The following is a 17,592-nucleotide window of genomic DNA, read 5'->3' on the forward strand; positions in this document are numbered from 1 at the left end:
TTGTTAAATAAAAAGAAAAAAAAAGAATTGAGCTCCCTGGAGGTGGGGGTAGGTGTCCCTATAATAACTCAGAAGGTTGGGAAGCACCCCAGAACCAGGTCACAGGTTAAGGTCAAGAGTACACAAACAAAAAAAAAGGAGCCTGACCTTGGAAAATTACTTTGATCTCATAGAGGATCCAAACACAGACTTAGGAGATGGAAAAGTCCAAATTTCTGTATCCAAAGCCTCCAAGAAAAATAGGAAATGGGCTCAGGCTCTGGAAGCACTCAAAAAAGATTTTGAAAATCAAGTAAGGGAGGTAGAGGAAAAAATGGGAAGGAAAATGAGAAGGGTGCAGGAAAATCATGAAAACCAAGTCAGCAGCTAGGTGAAGGAGACACTGAAAATAGTCAAAGACTACAAGATGGTAAATACCAGTTTAGATCTGATGGGAAAAAAATTATGCAAAAAGCTACTGTTGAGAACAATAGCTTCAAAATCAAAATTGTCCTGATGGAAAAGGAGATAAGAAATCTCTATGGAGGAAAAAAACTCCTCAATATATAGAATGGAGCTAATTGATGCTGAAAAATTTGTGAGGAATCAAAAAACCAGAAAATAAAGAAATGAAAAACTAAAAGCAAATATGAAATATCTCATAAGGAAAAAAAATGGGGGTAGCTATGTGGATATAGAACCAGCCATTAGGTCAAGAGAATCTCACTTCAAGTCCTGTCTCAGGCAATTAATAATTCCCTAGCTATGCAAGTTTGGCATGTTACTTAACACCACTGCCTTAAATAAATAAAATTATTAAGAAATATCTTTATTCTAAACTTAACATATGCTAAATAGAATGATCCGTTTCATTTGCATGGTAAAAGAGAATAGGGTTATGTTTGAAACTGTAAATCTCTGTTCCATAGAACTTGACTTTCTCCTTCATGCTACCCTAATTTGCTTATTATCATCCTTTTATTGGACTCATGTACCTATTTGAAATTATTTGGGTATTTGGTGTGAGATGTTAGTATATATCTACTTTCTTATAATCTGCTTTCCAGTTTTTCTCACATTTTTTATAAAACAGTGAATTCTTGTCCAAAAACTGGGGTCTTTGGATTGGCCAAACAGTAGATTGATATTGTCATTGCCTATTAAGTATTATATGTCCAGTCTACTTCACTAATCTGTAATTCTAACTCTGAGGCAATACTAGATTGTTTTATGATTACCTTTTCTAATGCAGTTTGAAGTCTGAAATTGCTAGACTATCTTTAAAAAAATTCTCTAGATATTCTTGTCCTTTTTTTTTTTCAGGTGAATTTTATCATTGTTGTTTCCTAGCTCTATAAAATCAATTTTGGATGTTTGATTGGTTTGGCCCTGAATGAATAAATTTATATATAGAGAATTGTCATTCTTATAATATCGACTTGACCTACCCATAAGCAATTATTATATTTACAGATCTGTTTTTATTTTTGTGAATATTGTTTTGAATCGTTTAAATATAGTTCCTATGTTTGACTTCAGAGGTAGATTCCCAAATAGTTTTATATTGTCTACAATTATGCTCCTTTATTCTTAAAGGATATGACAAATTCTATATGAAGTCAGGAAGATATGAGTTCAAGTTCTTTCAAAGACAGTTATTAATTGCATAGCTGTGTGATCTTGGGCAACTCATTTAACACCACTGCCTTGAATAAATAATAATATTTAATGATTTTTTTTATTCTAAACTTAACATATACTAAGTAGAATGATCATTTTCATTTACATAAAAAAACTAAGTATAGGTCAATGCTGCAAAGTGTAGATCTCTCTTCCACAGAACTTGCCTTTTTCTTTGATGCTCCCCTTATTTGCTTATTATCATCTTTTATCAGAATCGTGTACCCAGTTCACATTAATTGGGTAGATGGCATAAGAAGCTGGTGTATATGTACTTTCCTATGAACTGCTTTCCAGTTTTTCTATCAGTCTTTATCAAAGAGTGAATTCTTGTCCAGAAACTGGTGTCTTTAGATTGGCTTGACACTAAATTGCATTGGTCATTAGCTATTATTCATTACATGTCCATTCTACTTCACTTATGGGTAACTCTAACTCCTAGGCAATACAAGATTGTTTTGATGATTACCATTTTCTAATGCAGTTTGAGTCAGATTTTTAGGCTATCTTAAAAAAAGTCCCTCCATATTCTTCTCCTTTTTTCTTTCAAATGAATTTTATCGTTTTTTCTTAGCTCTATAAAATAAGATTTTGTTTCTTTGACTGGTTTGGCCTTGAATAAGTAAATTAACTTGTATAGAATTGTCATTCTTATTGTATTGACTTGGCCTGCCTATGAACAAATGTTATTTTTCCAGATCTGATTTTATTCATGTGAAAATTGTTCTGAATTTTTCATATATAATTCTTAGGTTTGTCTTTACAGGTAGATTTCCAAATAGTTTATATTGTCTACAATTATTTTCCTTTAATCTTAAATGTTATAACAATTTTATTATGCAACTTTCTTTTTATTTAAATTACATAATTTCCGTATTTTCATCTATTTGTAATGCATATTTGCAAGTTGCAAAGATTTCCTATACCCTCCATTCCCAAACCTCCCCTCATTTGGGAACAGTCTGGTTAGCATTTTACATACATATTTTGTTAAATATACTTAAAAGTAATTTTGGCTATGAGGAAATAAGAGACACAGAAGAGATAATTTTTATGAAGTGTTCATGAGATTTGGTAGAAGTTTTTTCTTCTGTGACTTTTCTTGTGTGTGTCATCCTCTAGTTGTGGATAATACAGTCCAAAATCTATCAAATATGGATTTCCTAGCTCTCTGGACTGCTGAGGAGGGGTTCCTTCCATCAGGGTTGTTCATCTCATAATGTTGATATGTAAATTGTTCTCTTGGCTCTAGCTCCTAACGCTCTGCATTAGATCCCATAAGACATTCGATGCTTCTCCAGAGTCTGACCACTTATTGTTTCTTTTATAATGATAATATTCCATAGTATTCATGTACCATAACCTGTTTAGCCATTCTGCAATTGGTGGACATCTCCTCAATTTCCAATTCTTTGCCACTACAAAAAGACCTGCAGTGAATATTTTGGAACATGTAGGACTTTTTCCATTTTTTACAATTTCTTCTGGATACAGACCCAGAATTGGAATTGCTGGGTCAAAGGGTATGAAGAGTTTTATTGCTCTTTGGATATAGTTCCATATTGCTCTGCAGAAGTGTTGGATCCATTCACGTTTCCACCAGCAATGGATCTATGTCCAATACTCCCACAACGTCTCCAATATTGATCATTTTCCCTTTTTCTCATCTGGACTAATGTACTAGCTGTGAGATGTTACCTCATTATTGTTTAATTTGCATTTCTCTAATCAGTAGTGTTTTGGGAAAGTGTCCGTTCATATCCTTTGACCATTTGTCAGTTGGGGACGGATCTGTGTCCTTATTAATTTGATGCAATGATCTCTATGTTTTAGAAATGAGACCTTTCTCAGAACTCCTGGTTGTGAAGATTGTTTCCCAGCTTTTTCTTTTCTTCTCATTTTGGCAGTATTTCTTTAATAAGTGCAAAACTGCTTTATTAAATATAGGCAAAATCATTCATTTTCTAGTTTATAATACTTATTTGGTCATACATTTATCCCTTTTCCATAGATCAGAGAGACAGAACATTTTTTTGGTCTATTGATTTATCTATGCTATTGTAATGTCTAAATATAGTATCCCTTTTTACCTTAATTTGATACAGGGTGTGAGATGTGGATTTTCCAGTTTTTCCAACACTTTTTGTCAAATAGTGAGTTCATTTACCAATATGTAACTTTCAGAAAATCAAAGTTATTTATGTTTTAATATCTGCGGTATCTATACTTATCTTGATGTAAGGTATGACAAACTTGATAATCTATAACTTCATTTTGGCCAGATTGTTCTATTTTATCAGTAATTTTTAAGGAATAGTAAATATTAAGGTTAAAAGTTGGGTCTTGGGTTTATGAAACCTTTATAGCTACAATAAAAGGCTAATTAGATCTAAACCCAAGAAGAGTAGTTAGGAGTGGTAGAGAAAAAACATTAGGAAAAGAAATGAGTGTAATGAAGGAAAATTATGAAAAGGGAATTAATAGGTTGGTAAAAGAGGCAAAAAAAAAATAAAGGAAAAAAACAATAACATAAAAATTAGAATCTGTGAAATGGTAAAAGAGGCACAAAAATCTACTGACGAGAACTCCTTAAAAAGTAGAATTGGTCAAATGGAAAGGGAGATGCAAAAAATCATAGAGTTCAAGAACTCTTCTGTAGCAAAATTTGCCAAATGTCAAAAGAAATCTTTATTTTAGATTAAAAGAAAGATTTTATATATTGAATATTACAAGTTTCCCTCTAATCTGGCTTCCTTCCCCACCCCTCCATAGAAGACAGTCTATTAGACTTTATATTGGGGGAAAAGAAATCTTGCTAAAGAAAATAATTCTTTCAAAGCAGAATTGGGCAAATGGAAAATTTATTAACTCCATAGGAATGAAGAGACAAAAAAACAGAGTCAAAAGAAGGAAAAAAGGGGTGGCTAGGTGGCACAGTGGACAAAGCACCAGCCCTGGAGTCAGGAGTACCTGAGTTCAAATCTGGTCTCGGACACTTAATAATTACCTAGCTGTGTGGCCTTGGGCAAGCCAATTCACCCCATTTGCCTTGCAAAAACCTAAAAAAAAAAAAACAATAAAGGGAATAGTCCTTGGTCTTTGTTGAAACTCCTCAGCTCTTTATCTGGATACAGATGGTATTCTCCATTGCAGACAGCCCAGAATTGTCCCAGGTTGTTGCGCTGATGGAATGAGTGACTTCATCAAGGTTTGTCATCACCCCATGTTGCTGTTAGGGTGTACAGTGTTTTTGTGGTTCTACTCATCTCCCTTAGCATCAGTTTATGCAAATCTTTCCCTGAATTCCTGTCCCTCCTGCTTTCTTATAGAACAATAGCGTTCTATGATATACATAAAACACAGTTTGCTAAGCCATTCCCCAACTGAAGGACATTTACTTGATTTTCAATTCTTTGCCACCACAAACAGGGCTGCTATGAATATTTTTGCACAAGTGATGTTTTTACTCTTTTTCATCATCTCTTCAGGGTATAGACCCAGTAGTGGTATTGTTGGTCAAAGGGTATGCACATTTTTGTTGCACTTTGGGCAATTCCAAATTTCTCTCCAGAAAGGTTGGATGAATTCAAAGCTGCACCAATAATGTATTAGTTTCCCATATTTCCCACATCCCTTCCAGCATTGATCATTGTCCTTTCTGTTCATATTGGCCAGTCTGAGAGGTGTGAGGTGCTACCCCAGAGAAGCTTTAATTTGCATTTCTCTAAGAAGTAATGATTTAGAGCAATTTTTCATATGATTATGGATTGCTTTCATCTTCTCAATCTGTAAAAAACCTTTGCATATCCTTTACCATTTGTCAACTGGTGAATGGCTTCTTTAAAAAAAATGTTCTCTGTATATTTTAGAAATGAGACTGTTGTCAGAAACATTAGTTGTAAAGACTGGGGAAAAAGAAATCTTGCTGAAGAAAGTAATCTCTAAAAAGCAGAAATGGGGAAATGGAAAATTAATGACTCCATGAGAATGAAGAGACAAAAAGAGTCAAAGGAAGGAAAAATAGGAGAAAAGGTGAAATATCTCAAAGGGGAAAAAAAACTGACTGTGGCAATGGCTTGGGAAGAGTTCAATTAAGAAGTATAGGATTAAAAAAGTAATTATAGGACTTTTGAATTTTTTTAATGAAACAAATATAGGAATAAAATAATTTCTTTTTTAAATTTATTTTTTATTCTCATTTTGTACAAATGTTTTTCTTTACATTAATAAAATATACTTGTTTACAAGTAAACAAAATACCGTTCCCCCCATGAATATAGATAGACTTGCTTGGGCAAAAAAGTAAAGGGGGAGAAAAAAAATAATAGTAATTATTGTAGGTATGGCCAGGTGGTGCAACGTACGAAGCACCAGCCCTGGAGCCACGAGCACCCGAGTCCACATCCAGCCTTGTAAATCCAATAATCACCCAGCCATATGACATGCAAGCCACCCGATCCCCACTGCCCTGCAAAAAACCAAAAAGAAGAAAAAAAAAGACCCAAAATAAAATAAAATAGTAATAATAGTAGGGGTGGCTGGGTGGCAGACAGAGCATTGGCCCTTGAGCCAGGAGCACCTGGGTCCGAATCCAGCCCCAGACACCCAATGATCACCCTGTTATGTGGCCCCAGGCAGGCCACCCAGCCCCACTTGCCCTGCACCCTCCCCCAAATAATAATAACAAAAAATATGTTTCAGTCTTTGTTCCAACATCATCAACTCTGTCGTGAGTGGATCACATTCTTTATGATAAGTCCATCACAAAAGTTACTTCCATATTTTTCCACCGTTGCCATTGCTGATCGCAACTCCCTCCTTTCATATTTCTCCACTACCATGTACTATATTTTCTCTCTCCTTTCACTCTGACTCTGCTGTAGGGTTGCTGAGTGGCACAGCAGACAGATCCCTGGTGCTGGGGCCAAGAAGCCCTGAGCCCCCATACCACCCCTGAGGCCCAGCATCCACCTGGCCCTATGGTCCTGGGCAGGCCATCCAATCCCAGCCCCTTGGAAAGAAAATGTGTTATATCTGACCACTGTCCCCCCATGGTCCATCCTCTCCTCCTTTATTCACATCCCCACCCCTTCCCCCTGCTTCCCCCTCCTTCTTACTCCAGATGTCTATACCCCATTGAGTATATATGCTGTTTCCTCTCCTAGCCATCTCTGATGAGAGCAAAGGTTCCATCATTCCCCCCTTGCCTCCCCCCTTCCATATCATTGCAATAGCTCATTGTAATAAAAAAAAAATCTCATTAGGTGAAATAGCTTGGACTATTTCCCCTCTCCTTTTTCTTTCTCCCATTCCATTTCCCTTTTTTTCTTATTGACTCCATTTTTACACCATATTTTATCTTCTAATTCAGCTTTCTCCTGTGCTTCAACTATAAAAGCTCCCTCTACCTGCTCTATTAACTGAGAAGGTTCATATGAATATTATCAGTATCATTTTTCTATACATGCAGTTCATCCTCATTAAGTTCCTCATATTTCCCCCCTCTCCTCCACTCTCCATGCTTCACCCGAGTCCTGTATCTGAAGATCAAACCTTCTGTTCAGCTCTGGCCATTCCAAAAGGAACCTTTGAAATTCCCCTGGTTCATTGAAAGTCCATCTTTTTCCCTGGAAGAGGACATTCAGCCTTGCTGGGTAGTTCATTCTTGGCTGCATTCTAAGCTCTTTTGCCTTCCGGTATATTATATCCCAAGCCCTATGAGCTTCCAATGTAGCTGCTGCTAAGTCCTGTGTGATCCTGACTTCAGCTCCACCATATTTAAACTGTGTCCTTCTGGCTGCTTGTAATATGTTCTCTTTGACTTGGGAGTTCTGGAACTTGGCTATAATATTCCTGGGGGTTGGTTTTTTGGGATCTCTTTCTCGGGGGGATCGGTGGATTCTCTCCATTTCTATTTTGCCCTCTGCTTCTAGAATATCAGGGCAATTTTCCTGTAGTAATTCTTTGAAAATGATGTCAAGGCTCTTTTCCTGATCATGACTTTCAGGTATTCCAATAATTTTCAAATTATCTTTCCTAAGTCTGTTTTCCATATCAGTTGTTTTTTCAATGAGATGTTTCACATTTTCTTCTAATTTTTAATTTTCTTGGTTTTGAAGTATTGATTCCTGATTTCCGGTAAATTCATCAATCTCCCTGAATTCTATTCTTTGTCTGAAGGATTTGTTTTCCTCAGAGAGTTTTCTTATCTCTTTTTCCATCTGGCCAATTTTGCTTTTTAAAGCATTCTTCTCCTCAATAACTTTTTGAACTGTTTTATCCATTTGACCTAAGCTGTTTTTTAGCATGCTATTTTCTTCAGCATTTTTTTGGATTTCCTTGACTAAGCTGCTAACTTCATTTTCATGTTTTTCCTGCATCTCTCTCCTTTCTTTTCCCAGTTTTTCTTCTAACTCCCTCATTTGATCTTCAATGCCTTTTTTGAGCTCTATCATAGCCTGAGCCCAATTTCTGTTTTTCTTGGAGTCTTTAGATGCAGGAGCTGCTTCCTCATCTTCAGACTGAGTATTTTGATCCTTCTTGGGCTCATTTGCAAAATATTTCTCAATGGTCTTCCTCTTGTTTCTTTGTTCATTTTCCCAGCCTAAGCCTGTTTTTTGGGGGGTGCTTCCTGAGCTTTTGGGACACTCCCACAAGGGTCTCAGGGTGTGAGGTTCTGTCCTCCCTCCTGGTCTGTGAATGTCCATTAGTGCCCCCCTCTGCCACAGGGCTGAGGTGGGGGGGCCCTGCTGTTCTATAGGGGGGCCTAGACTGGGATCAGGATCTGAATGTGGTCAGAGCCCCAGAGTCCTGTTCCAGGGGCAGAGGACAGAGCTCTGCAGTCTCTCTCTCTCTTCACTCCCTCTACCCCTCCAACCCCGAGGAGCAGAGCCTTTCTGCTGTTTTCCAGGTTACCTTGAGTAGGAGAACTGCCTCACTGGGTCCCTTTGTGGGTTCTGTCTCTCGAAAGTTTAGAGTCCTTAGTTTATGAGTTTTTCTCAGAGACCTCCTAAGACTCGATCCCTTCATGTCGCCATCTTGGCTCCGCCCCCCCATATAATAATTTGTTAAAGAATTATAATACTAAAAAAATTTAAAAAAATTATAGGAGTAAAAAACAAAAGTATTATAGGACTACCTGAAGGAACATAGGCAGAGAAAGCATCTAAACACGATATTTCTAGAGATCCTCCAGGATAGCTTAGATTTAGAGGCTAAAAGAGAATTCGGGCCCGTGCCTGCGCCCCTCCTGAAAGAGATCCCGCATCAGCCCCGGCAGGCTCTTAGGACCCAAATGCAGACTCTCGGGTCCCAGAAGGTCTGTGAAGCCCCCAGGAGCCAGTGGGGCCCTTGGCGCCAGGCTCGAGGCAGGGAGGCGAGGAGGGGGCGGCAGCAGGAGGCCCGGGCAGCGCCGGGGGCGGCCTCCAGGGGGCGCAGCGGCGGGGCAGAGCAGCCTCTGCTGAGGCCCCGGGAGCCCCCCCCCCCTGGGCTGGGGGCGGGGCTGGAGCAGAGCCAAGATGGCCGCCTGAGAGGAGGCTGCTCCGGAGCTCTCCTCCAGAAGCTTCCAGAAGCCTGCCCCGGGGCTCCGCCGGCTGCAGGAGATGGCCAGGTGCAGGGAGGCGGTGCTGCAGCCGCAGGTAAGCCGCAAGGCCCCAGGGAGGCCCTGCTCCGCGGGCTGGGGGGGGCGGCCGTGTGGCCGGGCCCGGGGGCTCCAGCCTCGGGCTCCCTGGGGTGTCGGCTCCTGCTCCATGTGGCCCGGACCCCCGACCCGGCGGCCCCGTGCTCGGCCCCCAGGAGGGAAAGGGCGGGGGGAGACGGGCGAGGCCTCAGGACCTTGTGGCTTTTTCCGCATTCAGATTCCGGCTTTTTCCGTGTTTACATCCTGGTCGCCCTCCGGGTCCCCGTTCCCCCATAGTGGGACACGACCCTCCTCACAACTCCAGGCAGAGGGAGCGCTTGTGGTCATCCAGGGACCGGACTGGCAGGAGAGCGGTCAGAGCCTCTCATAAGATATTAAAAGAATTGAGGTCCCCAAGTGGATAGCACCCCAGCCCTGGAGTCAGGAGGACCTGAATTCTAGTCCTGCCTCCCACACTTAATCCTTTACTAGTTGGGTATTCTTGGGCATGTTACTTAGCCTCATTGTCTTAAATAAATATTTAAATATAATTGAATTGAATCCCTGGGGGGTTTGTCACAATAATGATTCAAAAGTTCTGTAAGTACCCCAAAACCAGGATTCAGGATTAGGAAATGGGTAAAGAAAGAAAAAAAATCCTGACCTTAGACGATTACTTTAATTGCATGGAGAATCCCAAAATAGACTTAAAAGATGGCAACATCCAAGCTTCTGCATCCAGAATCTCCAAGAAAAAATAGGAATTGGGTACAGCATATGTAAGGGCTCGAATAACATTTTGAAAATCAAGCAAGGGTGACGGCTAGGTGGTGCACTGGGGCACTTAGGTGGCGCACTGGGGCAGTTAGGTGGCGCAGTGATAAGAGCACCTGCCCTGGAGTCAAGAGTACTTGGGTTCAAATCTTGTCTCAGACACTTAATAATTACCTAGCTGTGTGGCCTTGGGCAAGCCACTTATCCCCATTGCCTTGCAAAAACCTAAAAAAAAAAAATCAAGCAAGGGATGTAGAAGAAAAATCAGGAACAAAAACGAGAGGGATGCTGGAAAATCGTGAAAACGAACTCAGTAGGTAGGTGAAGGAGACACTAAAAAATGCCAAAGAAAACATGTTAAAAACTAGTTTAGTTCCAGTGGAAAAAGCAATTCAGATAGCTATTGTTGAGAAGAATAGCTTAAAAATCAAAATTGGCCTAATGGAAAAGGAGATAAGAAAACAACTCCATTATATATAGAATGAAGCAAAAAGAAGCCTATAAATTTGTGAGGAATGAAGAAAAAATAAAACCATAGAAATGAAAAACTAGAAGAAAATTTGAAATATCTCATTGGGAAAAAAAATTGGGGGTATCTTGGTGAATAGAGCACTGGCCCTAAATCAGGAGGATATGAGTTCAATTCCTGTCTCAGACACTTAATTGCCTAACTGTGTGGCCTTGGGCAACTTATGTAACCCCACTGCATTAAATAAATAAAATTTCTTTAAATATTAGTTTTTATTCTAAACTTTACAGATACTAAACTTTATGATCATTTTCATTCACATAGTAAAACAGAGAATAGGCCTATGCTTGTAAGCGTGAAATGCTCTTCCATAGAGCTTGCCTTTCTCCTTCATGCTCCCCTGATTTGCTTATTATCATCCTTTTATTACAATCATGTACCTATTTTGACCATATTTGTGCAGATGATGTGAGAAGTTGGTATATTTCTACTTTCTTATAAAAGGCTTTCAAGGTTTTCCTAGCAGGTTTTTATCAAACAGTGAATTCTTGTCCAAAAACTGGGGTCTTTGCTGCATTGGCCAGACATTAGATTACTATGGTCATTACCTATTATGTATTATATATATCCAGGCTACTTCATCGTAACGCTAATTCCTAGGCAATACCAGATTGTTTTGATGACTACCATTTTCTAATGTAGTTTGAAGTCTGAAACTGCTAGGCCATCTTAAAATAAATTCCCTAGATATTGTTTTTTTTTTAAGGTTTTTGCAAGGCAAATGGGGTTAAGTGGCTTGCCCAAGGCCACACGGCTAGGTAATTGTAAGGTGTCTGAGACCACATTTGAACCCAGGTACTCCTGACTCCAGAGCTGATGCTTTATCCACTGCGCCACCTAGCCACCCCTCTAGATATTCTTATACTTTTGTTCTTTCAGGTGAATTTTATCATCATGTTTTTCCTAGCTCTATAAAATAAATTTTGATTGGTTGATTGGTTTGTTCCTGAATAAGTAACTTAATTTACTTAGAATTGTCTTTCATACTGTATTGACTTGGCCTGCACATGAGCAATTATTAATTTTCTAGATCTTGTTTTATTAGTGTGCAAATTGTTTTGAATTGTTCATATATAGTCCCTAGGTTTGTCTTCGCAGGTAGATTGCCAAATAGTTTATATTGACTACAGTAATTTTGCTTTATTCTTAAATGATATAACAAATTCAAAATGTACCTTCCTTTTTAAAAATTATTTTATTTATTTTCATCTATTTTTAATACATATTTCCAAATTACAAGGTTTTCCTCCCTGCTCTGTTCCCACTCCCCTGCCCTTAATTGGGAACAGTCAGGTTAGCATTTTACATACAAATTTTCTTAAACATTTACAAGTTATTTTTGGCATGTGGAAATGGGGTTAATGGAAGGAGACACATAAGACATCAATTTTATAAAGTGTTCATGACATTTGGTAGGAGATTTTAATTTTTATTCTGTGTTTGTTTCTGCTTTTCTTCCTCTGGTTGTGGATAATACAGTCCCTAATCTGTCAATTATGGTTGTTCTAGCTCTCTGGACTGCTGAGAGGGGTTGCTTCCATTAAGGTTGTTCTTGTCATGATGTTGATGTGTAAATTGTTCTCTGGGCTGTAACTCCTATCGCTCAGCATTAGATCCCATAAAACATTTGATACTTCTCCAGACTCTGACCACTTATTGTTTCTTATAGAACAATAGTATTCTATAGTATTCATGTACCATACCTTGTTTAGCCATTCCCCAATTGGTGGAAATCTTAATTTCCAATTCTTTGCCCCTGTAAAAAAGTGCTGCAATGAATATTTTGGAACATGTAGGACTTTTTCCATTTTTTACAATTTCTTCCTGATATCGTCCTAGAATTGGAATTGCTGAGTCAAAGGGTATGAACAGTTTTATTGCTCTTTGGGAATAGTTTTGTATTTCTCTCTCCAGAAATTTTGAATACATTCACAGTTGCACCAGGAATGCATTTATGTCTGAATCATCCCGCAACCTCTCCAACTTCAACTATTTTCCCTTTTTCTCATCTGGACTAATCTAATAACTGTGAGATGATACCTCACTGTTGTTTTAACTTGCATTTCTGTATTCTATAGTGATTTGGAAAACTGTCTGTTCATATCCTTTGACCATTTATCAATTGGTGAATGATTTGTGACCTTATAAATTTGATGCAATTCTCTCTATGTTTTAGAAATGAGACCTTTGTCAGGACTTCTGGTTGTGAAGATTGTTTCCCAGCTTTTGCTTTTCTTTTCATTTTGGCACCATTGATTTTATTAGTATAAAACTTTTACATTTAATGTAGTAACAATCATTCATTTTGCACTTTTATAATGTGCCCTAATTATTGTTTGGTCATAAATTTATCCCTTTTCCATAGCTTGGAGAGACAGAATATCTTTTGGGTTTATTAATTTATCTATTTTATTGTTAAGTCAAAATTTTGTTACCCATTTTGACCTTAATTTGGTATAGGGTGTGAGATGTGGATTTTCCAGTTTTTCTGTCAAATAATGAGTTCTTATCCCAATATGTAACTTTCAAAAAATCAAAGTTATTTTTCTTTTATATCATATATATATATATATATATATATATATATATATATATATCCTTATCTTGATTAGTGTGAAGAACTTGGTCGTCTATAACTTCATTTTTGCCAGATTGTTGTCCCACTTTCTTGGTAATTTTTGGTGAATACTGGGAAGGGACCCTCCTCACAACTCCAGGCAGAGGGAGTGCTTGTGGTCATCCAGGGACCAGACTGGGCGGGAGAGCAGTCAGAACCTCCCATAAGATATTAAAATAATTCAGGTCCTGTAGTGGATAGAATACCAGCCCTGGAGTCAGGAGGAACTGAATTCAAGACCTGCCTCACACACTCAATACATACCTAACAATCGTCACTTAGCTTCATTGCCTTAAATTAAAATGAAAAAAAAATGAATTTGAGGTTCCTGGAGGTGGGAGTAGGTGTTCCAATAATAACTCAAAATGTTGGGAAGGACCCCAGAACCAGGGCATAGGTTAAGGACAAGAGTAAACAAAGAAAAAAAAAGGAGCCTGACCTTGGATAATTACTTTGGTCACATGGAGGATCGAAACAGAGACTCAGAAGATGGTAAAGTCCAAGGTTCTGTATCCAAAGCCTCAAAGAAAAATAGGAATTGGGCTCAGGGTATTGAATGGCTCAAAAAAGATTTTGAAAATCCAGTAAGGGACATAGAGGAAAAAATGGGAAGAAAACATGAGGGATGCAGGAAAGTCATGAAAACCAAGTCAGCAGCTAGGTGAAGGAGACACCTAAAAATGCCAAAGACAACAAGATGTTAAACACCAGTTCAGGTTTGATGGAAAAAAAACCATTCAAATAGCTACTGTTGAGAAGAATAGCTTCAAAATCAAAATTGACCAGATGGAAAAGGAGATGAGAAAGCTCTAGGGAGAAAAGAACTCCTCAGAATATAGAATGGAGCTAATATAACTCGATAAATTTGTGAGGAATCAAGAAACAATAAATTAAAGAAATCAAAGACCAAAAGAAAATATGAAATATCTCATTAGAAAAAAAAACCAAATGGGGGTAGCTAGTTGGATAGAGAATCAGGCAAATGGTCAGGAGGATCTCACTTCAAGTCCTATCTCAAGTACTTAATACTTTCCTAGCTGTGTAATTTTGGGCATGATACTTAACCTCATTGCCTTAAAAAGTAATTTAAATAGAAATGAATTGAGATCCCTGGGGGGGGTTATCCCAATAATGATTTAAATGTTCAGGAAGCAGCCCAAAATCAGTTCACAGTATAAGGAAATGAGTAAACAACAGAAAACAAAAAGAGCCTGACCTTAGAAAATTGCTTTGATCCCATGGAGGATCCCAAAACAGATTCAGAAGTTGGCAAATTCCAAGGTTCTGTATCCAAAGCCTCCAAGAAAAAGAAGAATTTGGCTCAGTATTTGGAAGGTCTCAAAAAAGATTTTTAAAATCAAGTAAGGGAGGCAGAGGAAAAAGTGGGAAGGAAAATGAGAGGGATGCAGGAAAATCATGAAAACCAAGTCAGCAGCTAGGTTGGAGATACCGAAAATACCAAAGAAAACAACATGTAAAAAACCAGTTAAGTCTAATGGGAAAAGTAATCCAAATAGTTACTGAGGAAAAGCAGATGGAAAAGCAGATAAGAAAGTTCTATGGAAAATTTAACTCTTTTAAATATAGAATGGAGTTACGGGAAGCCTACATATTTGTGAGGAATCAAGAAACAATTAAACTAAAGAAATGAAAAGCTACAAGAAAATATGAAATATCTCATTGGGGAAAAAAAAACAACTGGTGGCCAGCTGGACTGATAGAGAACTGGCCATGAATTCAGGAGGGTCTGACTTCAAGTACCTTCTCAGACACTTCAAAATTGCCTAGCTTTATGACCTTGGGCAACTCACTTAATCAACCCCATTTTACCTTAAAAAGGTAAAATGTTTTTTAAAAATCATTTTTTCTTCTAAACTTTACTAATACTAAATAAAATGATCATTTTCATTTACATACTAAAACAGAGAATAGGCCTATGCTTGTGACTGAGAAACTCTCTTCGATAGAACATGCCTTTTTCCTTCATGCTCCCCTAATTTACTTATTATCATACATTTATGAGAATCATGTACCCAGTTTGACCTTATTTGGATAGATAGTGTTAGAAGTTGGTGTATATGTACTTTCATATGAACTGCTTTTCAAGTTTTTCTATCAGTTCTTATAAACGGTGAATTCTTGTACAAAAAATGGGGTCTTTGGATTGGACAAACATGAGATTACCATGGTCATTACCTATTATGTATTGTTTAGTCCAGTCTACTTCACTGATCTGTAACTCTAACTCCTAGGTAATACCAGATTGTTTTGATGATTACCATTTTCTACTGCAGTTTGAACTCTGAAACTGCTAGGCTATCTTCAAAAAATAAAATTCCCTTGATATTCTTGTGCTTTTGTTCTTTCAGGTGAATTTCATCATTATTTTTTCCTAGCCCTATAAAAGAGATTTTGGTTGTTTAATTGCTGTGGCCCTGAATAATTAAATTAATTTTTATAGAATTGTCATTCTTATTATATTGACTTGGCCTGCCCATGAGCAATTATTATTTTTCCAGATCTGATTTTAATTTGTTTTGAATTGTTTGTGTATATATATATATATATATATATATAGTTCCTAGGTTTATCTTCACAGGTAGACTCCCAAATACATTATATTGGTCGCAAATATTTTGGTTTATTCCTAAATGAAAATTCAATATGTATCTTTCAAAAACATAAAAGATATATATCTTTTATATCTACTATATATCCTTATCTTGATATAATGTATGAAGAACTTGCTAGTCTATAACATCATTTTTGCCTGATTCTTGTCCCATTTTCTCAGTAATTTTTGATGAATAGTAAACATTAAGCTAAGAAGTTGGGTCTTGGGATAAAAATCCTTTATATCTACTATAAAAGTCTAATTAGATCCAAACCCAACAAGAGTAGTTAAGAATGCTAGGGAAAAAAATTGTGAAAAGAAATGAGAGCAATGACAGAAAATAATGAAAAGAGAATATAATAGTTTGGTGAAAGAGGCACAAAAAATAAAGGAAAAAAACAATGCCCTAAGAATTAAAATCAATCAAATGGTAAAAGTGGCACCAAAATCCATGGAAGAGAACTCCTTAAAAAGCAGAATTGGTCATTTGGAAAGGGAGATACAAAAAAAATCACAGAGTAAAAGAACTCTTAAAAAGCAAACTTGGCCAAATGGAAAAAGAAACCTTTTTTTAAAAATAAAAGATAGATTTTATTTATTTTTAATGTTACAATTTTCCCCCCTGGCTTCCTTCCCCCACCCCCCCCCGAAGACAGTATTTCAATCTTTACATTGGTATGAAGACATCTTTTTTATTGTCTTCTTTTTTTTCTTTTTTCTTTCTTAATTAAAGATTTTATTTATTTTGATTTTAGAATTTTTCCCCCAATTTTAATTCCTTACTCCCCTGCAGAAAACAATTTGTCAGTCTTTGCATTGTTTCCATGTTGTATATCGATCCAAATTAAATGTGATGAGAGAGAAATCATATTTTTTTTTGCAAGGCAATGGGGATAAGTGACTTGTAAAAGGCCACAAAGCTAGGTAACTATTAAGTGTCTGAGGTTACTTGAACCCAAGGTACTCCTGATTCCAAGGCTGGTACTCTATCCACTATGCCTCCTTTCCACTCCATGAAATCATATCCTTAATGAAGAGCCATAAAGTATAAGAGATAACAAACTCAGACAATACAAAATCCGTTTTTTTTTTTTCTAAATTGAAGGGAATAGTCCTTGGTCTTTGTTCAAACTCCTCGGCTCTTTATCTGGATACAGATGGTATTCTCCATTGCAGACAGCCCAGAATTGTCCCAGATTGTTGCACTGATGGAATGAGTGAGTCCATTAAGGTTGATCATCACTTCCATGTTGCTGTTAGGGTGTATAGTGTTTTTCTGGTTCTGCTCATCTCACTCAGCATCAGTCCATGCAAATCCCTCCATGGTTACCTGAAGTCCCATCCCTCCTGGTTTCTAATAGAACAATAGTGTTCTATGACATACATATACCACATTACTTGATTTGCAAATCTTTTCCATCAAAAATGAGGCTGGTATGGATATTTTTGGACAAGTGATGTTTTTACCTCTTTTTCATCATCTCTTCAGGGTATAGACCCAGTAGTAATATTGCTGGATCAAAAGCTATACACATATTTGTTGCCCTTTGGTCGTAATTCCAAGTTTCTCTCCAGAAAGGTTGGATGAGTTCAGAGCTCCACCAATAATGCATTAGTGTCCAGGATTTCTCAGAACCCTTCCACCATTGATCATTGACCTTTCTGGTCATATTGACCACTCTGAGAGGTGTGAGGTGGCACCTCAGAGATGTTTAAATTTACATTTTTCTAAGAAGTAATGATTTAGAGCAATTTTTCATATGATTATGGATTCCTTTTTT

Source organism: Macrotis lagotis, chromosome 3 (assembly GCF_037893015.1).
Source record: "Macrotis lagotis isolate mMagLag1 chromosome 3, bilby.v1.9.chrom.fasta, whole genome shotgun sequence".
NCBI classification, from domain to species: domain Eukaryota; kingdom Metazoa; phylum Chordata; class Mammalia; order Peramelemorphia; family Peramelidae; genus Macrotis; species Macrotis lagotis.